The sequence below is a fragment of the Cricetulus griseus genome (genome assembly GCF_003668045.3).
Source record: "Cricetulus griseus strain 17A/GY chromosome 1 unlocalized genomic scaffold, alternate assembly CriGri-PICRH-1.0 chr1_1, whole genome shotgun sequence".
NCBI lineage: Eukaryota > Metazoa > Chordata > Mammalia > Rodentia > Cricetidae > Cricetulus > Cricetulus griseus.
The window spans coordinates 224049477-224067207 of record NW_023276807.1 but is presented as its reverse complement, the minus strand read 5'-3'; the positions used below and the strand labels follow the sequence as shown (position 1 = coordinate 224067207).

Here is a 17731-nt window from a genome sequence, read left to right as displayed (position 1 = left end):
CCCACATCTCCTTCTCTGTCTGTCTCTGTACCTGTGTGCCCCTCTTGAAGAGCAGCTAGTGAATGGCTCTTAGCTGCTGAGCCATCTCTCCAGCCCAAGACTGAGATCTTTCTTTTTTTTTAATGTATCTTTTAAAATTTAAATTAGAAACAAGCTTGTTTTACATGTCAATCCCAGTTCCCTCTCCTTAACCTCCTCCCCTGCCCCCCACCAACCCCCTATCTTATCCCCTTTCTGTTCCCCAGGGAAGGTGAGGCCTTCCATGGGGGATCTTCAAAGTCTGTCATATCATTTGAAGCAGGGCCTAGGCCCTCCCCCGTGTGTCTAGGCTGAGAGTATCCCTCTATGTAGAGTGGGCTCCCAAAGTCCATTCGTGTACTAGGGATAAATACTGTTCCCCTACCAGAAGCCCCATAGATTTCTCAGGCTCCTAACTGACATCCACATTCAGGGGGTTCGGAACAGTCCTATGCTGGTTTCCCAATTATCAGTCTGGGGTCCATGAGCTCCCCCTTGTTCAGGTCAGCTGTTCTGTTGGTTTCTCCAATCTGGTCTTGACCCCTTTGCTCATCACTCCTCCCTCTCTGTAATTGGATTCTAGGAGTTCAGCTCAGTGTTTAGCTGTGGGTGTCTGCTTCTGCTTCCATCAGCTATTGGATGAAGGCTCTAGGGTGGCATATAAGGAAGTCATCAATCTCATTATTGGAGAAGGGCATTTAAGGTAGCCTCTCTACTATTGTTTAGATTGTTAGTTGGGGTCAACCTTGTAGATCACTGGATATTTCCCTAGTGAGGCTGAGATCTTTCCATGTTCATGTTATAGTCCTGGTTAGAGAGAGCCATCACATTTCCAGATACACTAATGCACCATATGAGGTAAGCTCACTAAAGTCATTGATGCTATTATCAAGAAGTTTTGTAAAAGATGATTCAAGAGGCTGGAGACATGGCTCAGTGGTTAAGAGCACTGACTGCTCTTCCAGAGAACGGGGGTTCAATTCCCAGCTCCACATGGCACCCTACAACTGTCTATAACTCCAGGATCCATCACACTCACACAGACTTACACCAATGCACACAAACAAAAATTAAAAAAAGATGACTCAAAATGTAAGTTTATTTTAAAGACACTTTCAAAATTTAATGCACTAATGCAAAACTAGATTTCAATTTTCTGTGTCTAAAGCAACAAGACTTTCTTAAAGATATGCTACTTTTGTAACATTTCTAAAAACTAATAGACTTTTATTTATTTATTTATTTATTTTATTAAATTATTAATATTTTCACATGTACATTCCCTCTCCCTCCCTCCCACCCCCATTCCTTCTCCCCCACCTCCAACCTACCCCCCACCCCATCCACCCGCCACTCCCCAGGCAGGGTAGGGCCCCCAACCAGGGCTCCACCAAGTCCACCAAATCTTCCTGTGCTGGGCCTAGGCCCCTCCCCATGTGTTCAGAGACAGAGCGAATCCCTTCAAGTGGGATGGGCTCTCGAAGTCCCTCCCACCCACCAGGGCAAAACGCCAGTCCACCTCCAGAGGCTCCCAGGAGTGCAGGGGCCTCCCCATTGGCATCCATGATCAGGGGGCTGGATTAGTCCTGTACTGTCCTCCCAAAGAGCATCTGGGGTCGATATGCTTTCCCTTTTTCAGGCCAACTGTTTCTGTGGGTTTCTCCAACCAGGTACAGACCCCTTCGTTCTTCATTCCTCCCTCTCTTCAACTGAGTTCCAGATTTCAGCTCAGTGTATTTCTGTGGATGTCTGTCTCTGCTCTCATCAGCCACTGGATGAGGACTCTAGAATAGCATAGAGAGTATTCATCAATCTCATTCTAGGGGAAGGGTTTCTAGGCCAACTTCTCCTCCACTGCCCAGACTGTCAGATCGTGTCATCCTTATAGGTCTCTGGAGATCTTCCTAGTTCCAGATCTCTTCTCGGACCTATAGTGACTCCCTCTGATATGGTATCTCTCATCCTGCTCTCTCTCCTCTATTCTTCCCCCAACTCAATATATCTGCTCCTCCATTTCTTCTCCTCTACTCTTCATCTTGTGCTCTTATTGTGGCAGCACCCACTTCCCTACCCTCATGCTCTCAATTAGCTCGGGAGTTCATGCCATTTCTCATTCCTGGGGTCCATTTATCCCTTAGAGTCATTCATGATTTCTAAACTAATAGACTTTTATAGGTTTTTTTTTTTGTTTTGTTTTTTGAGACAGGGTTTCTCTGTGTATCTTTGGAGGTTGTCCTGGAACTCACTCTGTAGACCAGGCTGGCCTTGAACTCAGAGATCCACCTGCCTCTACCTTCTGAGTGCTGGGATTAAAGGCATGAGCCACCAACGCCTGGCCTTTTTATTTTTTTGGCTTTTATGTTTTGTTAATATAATTGTTTATGCCAGGCTATGGTGCTGCACACCTTTAATCCTAGTACTCGGGAGGTAGAGGTGGACCTATCTCTGAGTTTGAGACCAGCCTGGTCTCCAGAGTGGGTTCCAGAACAGCCAGGACCACACAGGGAAACTCTGTCTCGAAAAACAAAAATGAAAGACAATTGCTTATATTTTTGCTGATTTTGTAAGGTTTTTGACTACCGAGGAAACTGTAAATTAACAAAGTCAAGGTTCATCTAAGCGTCTGTTTATGTGTGAATCTTAAATGACCACTTACAAACAGTGGCTATTTTAAGGAGGCTCAAGTGCACTTACTGCCTTGTGATCAATGGCAAAAGCTGTGTAAATCTGCGTGCCTGGAGTGATTTGAGTGAAAATATCTCCTATAAGCTCAGGGGTTTGAATATTTGGTCCCCAGTTGTTTGGGGGAAGGGTTAGAAGGTGCAGAATTGCTGGGAGAAGTGGTCACTTGGGGAAGACTTTGAGGGTATATAGCCTAATATAGGCCCTAAGTCCAGTAAATGACATGACCTTTTAGCTTCCTGCTCCGGCTACCCCATGCCTGCTGCTGGCTGCCATGTCTACCCATCACAATGGACTCCTATTCCTTTGGAACCATAAACCCAAAGAAACTCCTGTAAGTTTCTATGATCATTTTTATCACAGAAACAGAGAAGTAACTGATACAGTGTCTAAGCTTTAGATAGTATGCAGGAGTTTTCAGAGTTAAAGGCATGTAAGTTTAATGTAAGTGAAGTGACCAACACGTGTTCTGCATTACACAGTGTGCAGTATGTCTGCGCCTCTAAAGTACAAATGGGCAGTGAAATCTCTGGTATTTCTGCTGTAACCAGTACCAGTCAGGAGAGAAGCCTGCCCTTTGGGCAGAACTGCTATTTAAAGACTGCTCTGTATCTACTTGCCTCAACCAGAGAAACATTTTGTTGCTGTGCGTATGAGACATACTTCCAGGACTGGCATCTGCTTTGTAGTCTGTAGCTCTGCTCCCTAAATGTGTAAGAGTTGTGGAGTTTAGACTCTGGCTGCTACTATAGTGCCATCATCCTACTGGGCCGAAGACTATAAATTTGGTAAGGTTTTGTAGGGGTGTAAGACCCCCTACCCATCCCAGCTTGGCAGTTCTGTCCCCAAGTCTATTCCCTGGACAGATGTGGAACTTGGAAGCCTTTCGCATCTTTTCTTTGGAGGTCAGCTTTAGCTTTCCTGTGTGCCTGCTAAATATGCTAACTTTGCAAGTGAGGGGGAAAAGATTTGATCTGAAGTTCCTGGAAAAAAGCTACACCCATGTGAAAAGATCTTCATGGCTGATTATATTTCCTGATTTGGTAGAGTTGGAAAGTTGCAGAAGTGGTCAGGGACTATCCTTAGGTCCCCTTCACAGCCATTCTTTGCCAGCCTCAGTGTCCGTCCAAAGAACCTTGTGACTATCGGGAGAAACCTAGTAGTAATGTACTCTGTCGTTGGTTTCTACAAATTCACGAGTCAAGACTGTCACCAGATAGCATCTGAAAGCCCTGATGAGTGGCTTTCTTTTGGCCTGTAACTATGAGAACTTCACAAAACTGTTTCCAAATTGGAATGTGTTATTTGTGGCAACCTGAATTCATGTTCCTGGGCCAAGGTAGCTCACTCAAGAAAAAAACATCTTGGGGCTGGAGAGATGGCTCAGAGCTTAAGAGCATTGGCTGCTCTTCCAGAGGTCCCGAGTTTAATTCCCAGCAACCACATGGTGGCTCACAACCATCTGTAATGAGATCTGGTGCCCTCTTCCGGTGTGCAGGGATATATGCAGGCAGAACATCATATAATAAATAAATCTTTAAAGAATAAACCATCTCTTATTCCCTTTGAGGTGAGAGCAGCATTTTGTTCCGCCAAAGGTGTTAGTCTGATAGCCCATGCAGGGAACACAAGAGCTGCTCTTTCCAATATTTTCTCTTCCACTCAGCATAAAGGCACAGCTACAATTTAACACTGCAGTGAGATGAGCAGGCCCTGATGATGCCACACATGAGCCTCTGAACAAAGCAAAGGATGAAAGTGCTTACCTGGCTCCCTCAGAAGCATGCATCTGTTTATCTCGACAAAAGTCTTTGCAGAGAGGGCATGGAGAAATGAAGGCATTTGTTCACCACCTTCTAAGTTTACAACCATGTTGCTGTAGCAGGAGAGCAAGGTGGAGAGTGGACTCAAAATTAGCATACAAACAAACCAGACCAGAAACACCTCCCCAGGAAGGTTAACATGTAACAGAAAAAGTACACACGGAATAAATGACCTACAAAGGTCCCAATATGCTGGTCAGGGATGCCATTGAACTCTCCCTTCATCTCTCTCTCTGTCTCTCTGTCTCTGTCTCTGTCTGTCTGTCTGTCTGTCTGTCTGTCTTGTGTGTTTAAATCTCATTTTATACATATGAGTGTTCTGCCTGCATGGATGTATGAGCACCACATGTATACCTGGTGCCGTCAGTGGTCAGAAGTAGGGGCCAGATCCTCTATAGATGCTTGTAAGCCATCACATCGGTGCTGGGAAGAAAATCCAGATCTCTGAAGAGGAGCCAATGATCTTTATTTTATTTTATTTTATTAGTTCAAATTAGGAACAAGCTTGCTTCACATGTCAATCCCTTCTCCCTCTCCCTCCCCTCCCCCCAACATCCCACTTGCCCCTAGCCGTCCCCCCTCCACTCCCCAGGCAGGGTAAGGCCCTCAAAAGGGGCTCCCCAAAGTCTACCACATCGTCCTGGGCCAGGCCTAGGCTCTTCCCCATGTGTTCAGGCAGCCAATGATCTTAATAGCTGAGCCACCTCTCTGGCCTGCCATTGAATGTCTTACTTTTTCTCCTAGCTCACCCCTTTCCTCTGTGACTTTCCTCATTGGTCTGTGTCTACCTCTTCAAATGTATCCCCACCCAGCTTCTTGTTCTGGGACACATGAATGGAAATCACATGGATGCTCTCTGGGCCCTGATATTTGACAAAACAGCTAGCAAGCAGCCATCAGGAGCTAAGACCTTTGTCTCCGATTTTGAAGTAAGTATGGGAGAGGAGGCCACAATGTTTTCTCTCTCCCTTTTCCTCAGTGAGTGTATCCACCTCTCAACAGCCAGTCTAGTCTGCTTGTCATTTCTCTGGAACATGCCAAGTGGGCAGGCACACGGAAAATGGTGGTCCAGGATTCAGAGAGCCATGGCCTCTGAGGACATACCAAGGCCAGTGTGTGTGTGTGTGTGTGTGTGTGTGTGTGTGTGTGTGTGTGTGTGTAACTGAGACCTGTGGGACATGGCACAGCATAGTAGTGGTGGGGACTGTGGAGGGGAAAACGTGCCTGTATGGAGGCAGCCATGACAGTGTGCTGGCATATGCTGACACTTGGTCCAGGGTACACCTAGACACTGGCACCTCTCACCGAAACCCCATACATTCCTGTGCTGCCATGCCTCCCTTGTGTAGCCCCATTCTCTTCCTCCTTGGGATTCCTCATTAACTCCACTCCATGCTGACCTACCTTGTGCTGTCATGATTTTTGACTTCAGATTCACTATCTCTTCCCTGTTCACAGAGACTTCCTGTTCCTTGTACATGAGGCTATGGATTTAGCCTTCTAGGCAGAAAGGCATTCCCTTAAGTGTGACTGACTAGAAGAAAAGAAAATTCTTCTCATTTGCATCTTTGCACGGATGGCAACCTGGAGGTCAGTTGTGCAGGCGAGCTTTTTTATTTCACAGTGTATGTGTGTTGAGAATGCGCCCCACCCCACGGATATGGACAATTACTGGTTAATAAAGTTTTATTAACACAATGGTTAATAAAGTTTTTTGCATTTCATAACACTTTATTAAACCATGTGGGTACTTCTATATAAACAATGATGATCAAGAATTGTGGGAAACACATCAGGGATCTTAAGTAGACAGTAACTTCCATTATCCTTGATATGGACAATTATTATGCAAATAAAAAGTAGTAACAAATCTCATACTTGATATATAGAACTATTGATTATCCTAATTACAAATGATCACTTTCGAAAACTTGCAAATATTGTGTCCATTTTTAAAAAATGCTGCCCCAGGACCACAGAAGTGCTTCTGATATGTCCTTGTTGTCACATTCCTCATACTCCCTTAGGTGCTCCAAGCAGACCTGCTTCTGCAATGCCTTGCTAGCAGTCTTCTGGACTCTGGCGAGGCTATGTCGTACAGGGAATGCAGTGTTGTCCAGTTGGACCCACAGAGAGATGGTAAAATGTCTAGGGCCTAGGTTCTTTTTAGTGCTACCAAGGCTGGTCTACTCTTGAAGAAAAGTTTTACCTTCTAAGCCCCCTAGATGGCGCTCCTTGTTAATTGTGAGTCTTTCTTTTTTCCTTTTCTTTTTTTGTTTTCCCTCTCTTTGGGAGCTATTGGCATCCAGCCCCTGCCCCAGGCCCCACCAAGTTATCTGCCATTGTCTAATGGAAAGTCACAGTTGTCAGACCCAGGGCGTGACGTCAGAGAAGAGTTTTGCTGGAAATGACCCTCACCTTTAGGGTATTTCTGAATGGTTTATAGTGGTGGGACTGTCACGGGTGACTTGTTTATGTGAGTGGCATGTGACTCTCCTTCTTCCTGGCATGACAGTATAATTCTGTGTACACAAAGGGTCTTCATGTTTGGAGGCTGACATTTACACTAAATAACCTTTGAAGACTTTTGGAAGAGGAGGTCTGGTGAGGTGTCAAGAGTTTGTAAGCAGCCCCTATCCTTCTATCTTCTTCCCCTCTGGTTCAGACTTTCTTTAAATAAGACAATTCCAGGAAGAGTCTCATCAGCCACTCTCCACATGTCGCCCTTATCTGGCCAGCAGGACACATTCGTTGTCTGGGTCATCAAGAACTTTATCAAACAGGCATTCAGGTGACACCATAGTTAACCGAAATCCCACTGATTTTATTTTTCTTCCACGTGTAGGAGGATAATTCACAAATAAAACTCATATACCTTTAAGTTGGGGTATTTAACATGATGATATGTGTCTCCAATATAAAATGATGGTCATAGTAAGTTAATTAGCATACTACCACCCCATGAAACTCCTATTTGCCCTTCCCCCTTTTACATATTTTAAAAAATATTTTGTGTGTATGCATTTGTGTGTGAGAGTGCACGTACACCTGTGCCCATGTGGAGGTCAGAGGGTTACCCATTCATCATGTGGTTTCTGGAGGTTGAACTCAAGTCATCAGGCTTGGCCATGAGTGCCCTTATCATTTGAGCCGTCATGCCTTCTCCCCTCCTCTGTGGTGAGAACTCTGAAGATCTAGCTTCTCAGTAAGTTTCAGATGGATAATGCCTATGATTGACAGCTCCCCACGCTGTACGTAGGTCCCTAGAGTTTAGGGAATCAGAATTTAAATATTAGGAGGAAGGGCTAATTTAGGAACATACAGAAACTTTTTGTGATCAGGCTGAAAACTTGCCCAGGGGTTGAGAAAGTAGGAAACTCTGGGCATCCTGAGGTGTGAAGACCCTTGAGGAGCCAGAGAGCAGAAGGTGGTGAGAAAGGAAACAATGCTGTGTGTGTGTGTGTGTGTGTGTGTGTGTGTGTGCTAGAAGTCCTTCTAGCAGCTGATCCTGAGGGCTGCAGGTCTCCATCTTGGATGGGACATTCCTGACCTGACCTAGCAGGGGATTCTGGGAGCTGACTCTCTGTAGAAGATGTAGCCATAGTACTTTGCTCCAGTTTCTGATCTACAGGAATGTATTTTATTTGCTCTGAGGAATGGTTTCAGGTTGAAGCAGACACTGTTAATGAAAATCCAAGTCTTCCAAGGAGCAAAATCTAATTGCCTGATGGTGAAAACACCCAAGGTAGGCTGCAGCTCTTGGTGCAATTTATTGGCATCAGGCAGCCTGCTGCAGGGGAAGTAGGTCATCTGGGGATCATGGGCCCAGAGCAGGCTGGGTTTCAGAGGATAGATCATAAAGATGGGAGAGAAAGGCCTGGAAGGCCCTCCAAGTAACTGGTACAGTGGGACCTGTGGCTCTCTGCTTTCTTCTGTTAGTTACCTTCGTGCAGTATGAAGGAAGGCTGGTGCAGGTAGTGTCTTTTATCCCACCCCCTAAACTGGATTTTGGATTACAACGTGCCCATCTCAAAATACAAATGGGTAGAGAGATGGCGGGGGAGGGAGGAGATAGGGCTGATGACACATATGCAAAGCTTGGCACAGTCAGAGACCCCTGGGAGACACACATTTCAGATGTTGACCTTACTTCTCCATATGGGAGGTGGCAGTTTCTCATATACATAATGGAGATTTACATCACTGGCAGCCCATCCTGGTGCTGTGGGGTCTTTCTTATGACCAACATGTTGGGTGATGCAGACCTAGAACAGCACCTCTTGCAAGAGATTTTTTGCACCCAAATGAATACCCTCAACTACCCAAATCTCTCAGCTCAGAACTCAGTCTTTCTTGCTTTTGCTCCCAGCCCCACATTCAGGGGTGTTCCCCATTGAAATACCTCCTTATAGCCAGGTTGCTGGGAAAGGCTTTGGGGACAAGTTCACTATTGGATACCATGGCAGACACCCAGGAGATCATGTTCCCCAAACCCACATCTGTGCAGTTCCCTGCCTCACTAGTTTTGGGTTGAGCTTAAGGTTCATTGTGATTGATAAAACCGGCAGACATCATGCTGTGTCTGTTTTGGGCCCTAGGCCAGAAGAACTCTGTAACTTTTACTTTTGCTTTCTTGATGTCTTGAGAGACCATGTGAGGAAGCCTGGGGCTAGAGGCACAGGTCAGAGATAGAGTGCTTTCCCAGAAGGCATGAAACCCTAGGTTCCATCGCTAGCACTATGAAATGCAAAACACGGGGGCCAGCTTCCTCTAGGACCTTGGCTCTTAGCATAGAGAAAGCCAAGGGCTATGAAAGGCCAGGAGGAAAGGAGATAGAGACAGGTATTTAACTTTGGATTAGTTGTAGCCATCCTGACTGAGATGCTAGACTATGAATTCAGTCATCTTGGGTCTTCCAGTATTAGGGACACCAAGAGTCAACCAAGAGTCAACAAATGGATGCTTGCCAGTATCCTCTGTGTCCTGGGAGTTTTGTTATACAGCAATAGATAGCTGACATGGTATTATGAGCCACCATTTTTTCTGTATGTTCAACAGCTTGCCATTGCTTGGCTCATCATGTTCTGGAAAGGATTCATACAGTCATGTATGAATTCATTCATAAAGTCCACCTGTACCCATGTTCCTATTCCTCCAGCCTGGAAACATTGACTCCCCTATCCCTTGTCTAGCAAAATACAACCAACCTTGGCTTCTTTAACAATGTAGGCAGAACGGTCCTCCTCTTTTCTGATACCCTTCAATGCCTTTTGTGACACCTTGCCTTTTGCAAGGTGTTTATTTTATGTTTGTTTATTGCAATTAATTCAAAATTTCTCAAAGATAAATGCTGTACTCAATCCTAAATGGGGTGTCTTCATCAAACCCCTCCCCTCAGGGCTCAAAGAACTATGGGTAAGAGGAGGCAAAAAGATTGAATGAGCCAGAGGGGATGGATGATAGCAAGGAAACAGTATCCTCCAGGCACAACATATGAACTCAGAGACTGTGACAGCAGGTACAGGGCCTTCAAAGGTTCAAGCCAAACAGGGTCCCAAATTGGCTCCCATCCCTAACCAAGCGGCTATCTCCAAGTGACAGTCACTTGCAAAGGAAAAAATAGTTTTCTTTGATGGAGTCTCACTGAGTATATGAAACACACTTAAAGGTAAGCTCCATGCCCAGCAGTAGGTGACTAACACAAATTGATCTCAATGGTGTTTTTGTAGATTTTGCCTTCTATTGCTTTCTTTGTGGATTTTTTTTTTTTAATCTTGCTGGTCTTCTGCTTGTTTGCTATTTTGTGTTTATATGGTTTTGTTTTTGTGTGTATGTGTGTCTCTCTGTGTATATATTTATTGTGCTTTTTTCCTTCTTAAAAATTCTGGTTCACATTTATTTATTTTAATTTGCCTGTTTATTTTCTAAAGAGAGAGAGAAAGAAGGCACCGAGTTGGCTGGGTGGAGAGGTAGGTTGGATCTGGGAGGAGATGGGGGAGGGGAAACCATGATCAGAATATATTGTATGAAAAAATTATTGTCAATAAAAATGTTAAATTCTACCTTTGTTTTATTTTAGTTTTCAGACAGGGGTTTGCTGTGTAGGCCAGGTTAAGATCCCCTTGCTTCAGCCTCCTGGGTGCTGGGTCTACAGGTATACATTGTAACACCCAGCTTGCCAGTTTTGGTTAGACAATATATCATTAAAACGTAATTCCCATGCCAGCAAATCCACCCAATTGAAGTCTATGGTGCAGTGGGTTGTCTGTGCAGCTGTCTAACCAAGCTCATCATTCCTCATGGACACTCCATCTTCATCAGAAGCTCAGCCATTCTGCATCCCACCTAACCCTAAGCTATAGATCACCTCTTGTCCGTTTTAACCTCCAGAGATTTAGTATTAAAAAAAAAATTGGTTTGGTCAGATGTCTGAAGCTCAGCAAAGGTAGATGAGATAAAAAGAAACTCTGAAACCATGTAAAGTCCCTGAGAATGAGTATCCGGTGGCTCAGCTTCTAGCTTCGTTATGGGAGAGACTGGCGACAGAGATTTTCTTTCCCTATCCAGGGTCTAAGGTTAGACTAAGGGTGTGCATGCCAGACGAGTGCTCTCTCACTAAGACATACCTCCAGTCTAGCTAGACGGATTCTGTTGAGGCGGGCACTCTACGACATCGTGTGTTTGCCCTGTTCCTGCACTCTCAGAGGCAGCAGGGATCACGGTGAGGGGTGTGGGGAGAAGAGCATGGCAGAGCCCATGCTGAGGTCTAGGATGCTTTAGTATCTCTGAGCCTGTTTCCATAACAATACAACTTCCAGGGGCAAATGTGGGGTCCATATTTTGTAATATCTGAGAGACACCTCTTGTCATTACCAGCAAGTCATTTTCTGTTCCTTCTTGCAGTTGTCCATGGAGTCTCTGCCTCACTGCAGTGGCCCTCTTCAAACCATGGCATCTGCTTCAGCTCCAACCTCAAACATGTTCTGAGTCGGCAGTTCTACCCAGAATAGTGGAGGCGCATGCCTTTAATTCCAGCACTCACACTCAGGAAGCAGAGGCAGGCAGATCTCTGTAAGTTCGAGACCAGCCTGGTCTACAAGAGTTAGTTCCAGGACAGGCTCCAAAGTCACAGAGAAACCCTGCCCCCAACCCCCTACCCTCCCCCCCCAAAAAAAAGACAGAAAGAGAAGACAAATGTGGGCAAACCCTGGCTCAGGCTCTGCCTACTGTGCTAATAATGTATGTGACATTCTGTCCTTGGTCTGTATGCTGTCACAGAAACTACAGCTGGGCTGTGTGTCACCCTGGACTCCCCTGGAGAGAACAGACCTGGAGCAAGCCGCTGTGTGGGGAATGCTAACTCTATTCCACATGTTCTCTGCTGGGGCTCCCACACCTGCTAGCTCCTGGGGGTGGAGGACAAGGCTGTACAAACAGAGGGGATTCCACACAAAAGTTGTGGATGGAGGAAGTCCTTGTCATGGAGGAAGGCTGGGGGTTGGGCTTTTCCTGTGCCTGGCAGAACAGGCCCACCTGGTAGCCTGGGTCACTGATTTATGGTAAGATTGAGAATGGACTTTTGGTACCCTAGTATTCACCTAATTCCACAGTTACTATACGTCTTCTGGAGTGGGTCCCTGCTGTCCTCAAACTCTGTGATGTTCTGGATGCTCAAATGCACATTCTTGAGTCTCCCCACCTTTGCTCTGTGTCAGGCTTCTGACTTCAAGGGGTGCCACCCTGCCCTTCCTAGTGGTGCGGCAGGGGTTGGTGGTGGTCACGCCTGTGGAGTAGGCAAGCAGTTTGGGTTTTAGGAGCCAGGTTCCTTGTGATGATTGCTCAGAGATTTCTACCACTGTTGTGCTGGTCTCTGAGGGACTGAGCACTGCCTGCCACCCTGGCTTCTATCTTTTCAGCCAGAATCTGAGGGGGTTAGAGAGGAAACAAGTCATAACAGGTCATGTGACATAGGCAAAATCTCTGCATAATGGGGGGGGCTGTTGACGTGGAGATGTGAGCAAAGACACACAGAAGGCCCCCTACCCCCTCTTCCACTCCTATGCCCCCACCTCACAAAAGGGAAGTGATGTCATCACATATGTGCATGCCTGCCCTTCGTGTGTTGCCTCTGGGTCACCATTTCCTGTTTCTGAGTCATCAGGAAGGTAATTTCCCCCTGATGTTCAGTATCCCCCCAGGATGCTGTCATCACTCAGACTCTCCCCTGCTGCCTTCTTCTCTCCCTTCCATAAGAACAACAAAAGACCCTGTCTTGAAAATAAAATCACTAAACTAAACAGTGTGCAGCTGTTGAGCTGCTGAGAGCCCACAAACGCCCGCCCGTCTGTCACAGCCCTGAGCCCTCTCTGGAGGTGGCTGAGGGCCTTGACTGATAGGACATTTGAATTCAAAATGAAGAGGATCATGAAATACCTATGTGTGCAGTGGGGAGAAGTGACATGGGAGGACTCTGGCTGTCCCCCAAGATAAAGAATGAGTCAGACTTCCAGAACAAGACACCCCAGGAGGCAAGGCACAGCCCTGGGAGGGGCGTGTCGCATCAGCTGAAGCAGAAGCCCAGGGTTCTGTAGGCCTCTTTCCTATTCTTCCTGCTCCATCTTCTGCTTCTGTCAGTCCTCTCTATCCCTCCCTCCATTCCTCTCTTCCTTCCTAAATCACACCCTTCACTTTCTTCTACTTTTCTCTAATTTCCCCAGGAAGCGTCTGACTAGTGGGATAAGTGCTTGGGGTTCAACAGTTCGCTTAATAAACATTTATAAAGTGTCTAATGTAAACCAGGTGTGTAGCAAACCAGGTGTGTAGCTAGGTTCTGGGGCTCAGAGGTGCTTAAGTATCCCCTAGGAGTATCCCATTTGTTAGAGTGACACAGACACTGATAATCGATATGGGTGGGGGGTTGGAAATCCCCAATTATGATAAACCAGAGAGAGATGGGAACACAGAGAATAGTCCTCATGGAATAGCTGGGTCCCTGTAGATGATTCTGAAATGCTGGAGTGAGGGTGCCCCAGAATATCTCTAGATAATGTCTAAGTAGTTTGGTGGCTGCTGGATAAAGGTGGAGGGGGAAGTGGATAACAGATGTTTTAAGTAGAATCTACGAGGTGCTATGATTGTAAAGCCGACAGAGCCCCCGGAATGCCCAGTAAAGATGGGGGTTCAGAGATGGCTTGTTGGGGGAGAGGATTTTAAATGATTTCTTTTTTTTTGTCATTTATGTGACATTTTAAATTTTGTATTCATTTTTTTGGTATGTGGTAAACTATGTATATATTAGTTATGTTTCTTAGCCCAGGAAAGGCAGATGGGCAGCAAATGGCCTCAGTTTTCTTGGTGGGTGAAGAAGTGGAGGTTGGCTTGCAGAGGGGGCTTGCAGAAGTGGGCAGAGGGCAGCAGGGGCATGCAGGGCCAATTTGGAGTGTGAGCCAGGGTTGAGAGCAACAAACAGCATAGGACCCTCAAACTCTACTGTGGAGGCCAGGGAGCCCAGAGGGGTGAAGGGAACCCCATAGGTGGGAACAGAGCCCCATGAGTGTGTGTGTGAGGGGTTGGTTTCCTTTCTCTGGTCCCAGGGACTATGCCTCCATTCTTGGTTTCTGATTTGCTTTTCCTGACTTCTGAGCTGTCAAACCAGTATCAGGACTAGAATTGCATGATATTAAAACAAGTGACATGGAGAAATTCAACATGGGCAAACCCAGAAAGCTTATTTATTGAAAGATTTATTTATCTTAACTTTATGTGTATGGGTGCTTTGCCTGCATGCATGTCTGTGCATCACAGGTGTGCAGTGCCTATGGAGGCCAGAAGAGGGCGTTGGATCCCCCTGAATCTGGAGTTACAAGTGGTTGTTAGCCATCATGTGAGTTCTAAGAAGTGAACACAGGTCTTCTGCAAGAGTGACTAGTGGTCTTATCGGCAGAGTCATCTCTCCAGCCCCTTTATATTTTTAGAAGAGAACTGTGTTGCTTAGACGGTTGACAAGTTTCTGAGCTCCAGTGGTCCTCCTACCTCAGCCTCTCAGTAGCTGGCACTGTAGGTGAGCACTGCAGAGAGTCTTTCTTTGTCCCACAAGCCAGCTCCCAAAAAATGACATGGAGACTTCTTACTATGAAGGCTTGGCTTTAGCTTAGGCTTGTCTCAACTAACTCTTATCACTTAAATTAACCCATACTTAAAAAAAAAATCTACGTTCTGTCACATGGCTTATTACCTCATCCCTCCATACTGCCCATGCTGCTGCTTCTGCATCTGGCTGGTGACTGACTCTGCCTTCTTTTTCCCAGAGTTCTCTCTCTGCCGGGAAGTTCCACCTATACCTCCTGCCTGGCTATTGGCTGTTCAGCTTTTTATTACACCAATCACAGCAATGCACCTTCACACAGTGTACAAATATCCCACAACAGACATAACATTCTCCAGCTCAGAGAACCTCTTCATGGGCTCAAGTCTGTTCAGGAATACCACCTTGTATTCTGTGTCCAGCATCCCAGTGTGGCCTGCATATGTGACATCTGACTTCATCGTGGCTATGACCACTCACAGAGGCCTGACCTTGGAGGAGGATAATGGTCCAGGCTTGATACAGTACTGATGAACTGTGTGCTATGGACAGGCTGCTGGTGGTGACTCCATCCAGTAAAGAGAAATGATCATGGGTTAGGTCAATAAGCACGGACAAGAGTGACTCAGGGATCCTGATCTCCATGAAGTGTCCCTTGTGTTCACTGCAGGGCTGTGATCCCAGGGCTTAGCCTAGGACAACTGCTCTCCTCTCAGCTATAGTCACACTGCAGTCTGAATCACCAGAGTTACCCCCTGTCCATTCAATCCTAATCCCTTTTCCAGTCATTCTTTAGTGGTGAGAAACTATCAGGTGTCTGGTCTGACCTAGCCACGCCCCACCTCCTATGTGAGTGGCACAGCAGGCCAGATACAATTTCATGCATTATTTGGGGCTCATTCACAGGGTATTTTGGGAGCATGGCTTTGTGAAGCTCTGGGAGCCTGGCTGAACATTATGCAACTGCTTCAGTATGGGTTACCCGAGTGATTGCTTCCTGTAGCAGATGGCACCAAGCTGGGAAGAGAAAGTTTCCTGGGAAAGTGGGTGAAACTGGACTTAGGATCTGGGCAGGATAGAGGGGTGAAGCAGGAAGAGAGGGAGGGGACATCTGGCCTGAGAGGGGTGGGGTGGAGTGAGCCCCAGAGCTTGTTTTGCTTCTGATGACCCTGTTCCCAATGCAGCACACTTTTCTCTTTAATTAAAAAAATTAATCTCTCTTTCTCTCTCTCTCTCTCTCTCTCTCTCTCTCTCTCTCTTTCTCTCTCTCATTCTCTGAGTGTGTGTGTATGAATGCAGGTGCTCTCAGAGTCCAGAAGAGGGTGTTGGATCCCCTGGGGCTGGAGTTACAGGCTGTTTTGAGTCACCTGATGCTGGTGCTAGGAATTGAACTCAGTCCTCTGGAACCCTGGAAGAACTGTATGTACTTTTAACCATCGAGTTATCTCTCCAGCCCCTTGTAGTGGGATTTCCAAGGAAAGGCAGGGGAATGAGGGGGTGACAAAATAAAGGTGTCCTTTGACTTTAGTGTGGCTGTTAAGCAATGGTTAAATGACAGAGTTGGCTCGCAGCCCAGCTATGGCTCCATAGCTGCTGTTGGCCCTCTCTCCCTCCCTCCTTCCTCCCTCCTTCTCAGCTCTGGTGATCGAACCTGGGGCTTTACAGAGACATGGATGCTAGAAAGAAACCTCCCTAGAGAGCAAACTGGATCAGCTCATATTTGTAACTAAAACTTAAGCTGTTGTTCATAGCACCCTTGGTGGACCTTGCTATAACAGCTCTCCACGGCCAGCAGGACCTGTCCAAGCTGGCTCTGCTCCCTTATTGCCTCTTAAAAGTGTAATGTAATCTTGTCATTACAGCTGTCATTATTACCTGGCACTTTCCCGCTGCACCAGATGCCCAATTCCCAGATTCAGGACCTTGGCACATACTGTCTTCAACTTGAAATCTCCCTGCCTCAGACCCCATGTGCTGGGATCACAGGTGTCTGCCACCAAGCCTGTCTCACCTGTTGCTTTTTAGAATGAAAGAGGCATCCTTTTATCTTCATCTGCTGATTCTTTCCCACTGTTCGGGTCTCAGCTTATGTCTCTGGAGGAGATGTGAATGCCTGACCTCTAAACTTTCTCCATGCCCAGAGTTTCTTGGCAGGGTGCCTCATTTTTCTATTGGCAGTGATAAAACACTCCTGACACAAGGAATTTAAGGGATATTACAATAAATCTTTCCACCAAAAGCTGCCGAGCCCCACTGCCACGTTTGCGCTTTACGCCAGCTGCCTGCCTGAGTTAGGGCCCCAATTAATGCACAGAGAGACTTGCATTAGGTACAATGCTGCTTGGCCAATGACTAGGATTCCTCATCTGTTAGCTCAGTCTTAATTATCATAAACCTATATATTTTATAAGTCTTACCTTATAGAGGATGCCTTTCGCTGGCACCCTTTCTTGCCGATGGCTCACATGGCGCTGCTGGAGAAGGAAGGGGAAAAGGCGACACTTCCTGTTTCCTTTGCTTAAATATGAGTCTCCTTGCTATGTCACTTCCTGCCTGGGTCACCACTTCTCTACTACATTTCCCAGAATCCTCTTTGACTCCTAGTCCTGTCTAACTTGCTGTCTCATTGGCCAAACAGTATTTTATTCAATAATCAATAAGATAAACATACAAAGAAGTACATTCCCCATCAAAGGGATGGGAGAGTTTATTTTGAATCACATTTTCAGAGAGATATAGTCCAACATGGTTGGGGAAGACAGCGGGCACACAAGGCAAGATGGCAGGAGCAGGAGGCTGGCTGGTCACATCGCATTCACACTCAGGAAGCAGTGAGAGAACAGGAAGTGAGCTGGGCTATAAAAACTTAAGGAAGACCCCCCCCTTATGACCCACTTCCTCCAGGGAGTCTCTACCTCCCAAAGGTTCTGCAAAGGTTTCCAAACAGCACCGCCAGCTGGGGACCAAGGGTGCAAATATGTGGCCCAGTGGGGGTCATTTCAATCCAAACCACCACAGTAGGCAAGGAAAGAAACATGACAGAGTCCAAAGGTCCCATGTACGAGAGGGGTGGCGAACACTAACACTTGACAATGAGTTTCCTTGGCTGAAATATGAAAAGCAA

The 17731-nt window shown here is 46.3% G+C and overlaps 1 long non-coding RNA gene across 1 annotated transcript; it reads right to left on the bottom strand.

Annotated features, from left to right (window-relative positions):
• Positions 1 to 1742: 1742 nt before the first annotated feature.
• On the bottom strand, positions 1743 to 17120 carry LOC113832687. The gene is made up of 3 exons (XR_003480134.2): positions 17025 to 17120; positions 4467 to 4576; positions 1743 to 1802 (listed from the first exon to the last, which is right to left on the bottom strand). It is a non-coding gene; the product is annotated as an uncharacterized LOC113832687 (long non-coding RNA).
• Positions 17121 to 17731: the final 611 nt, after the last annotated feature.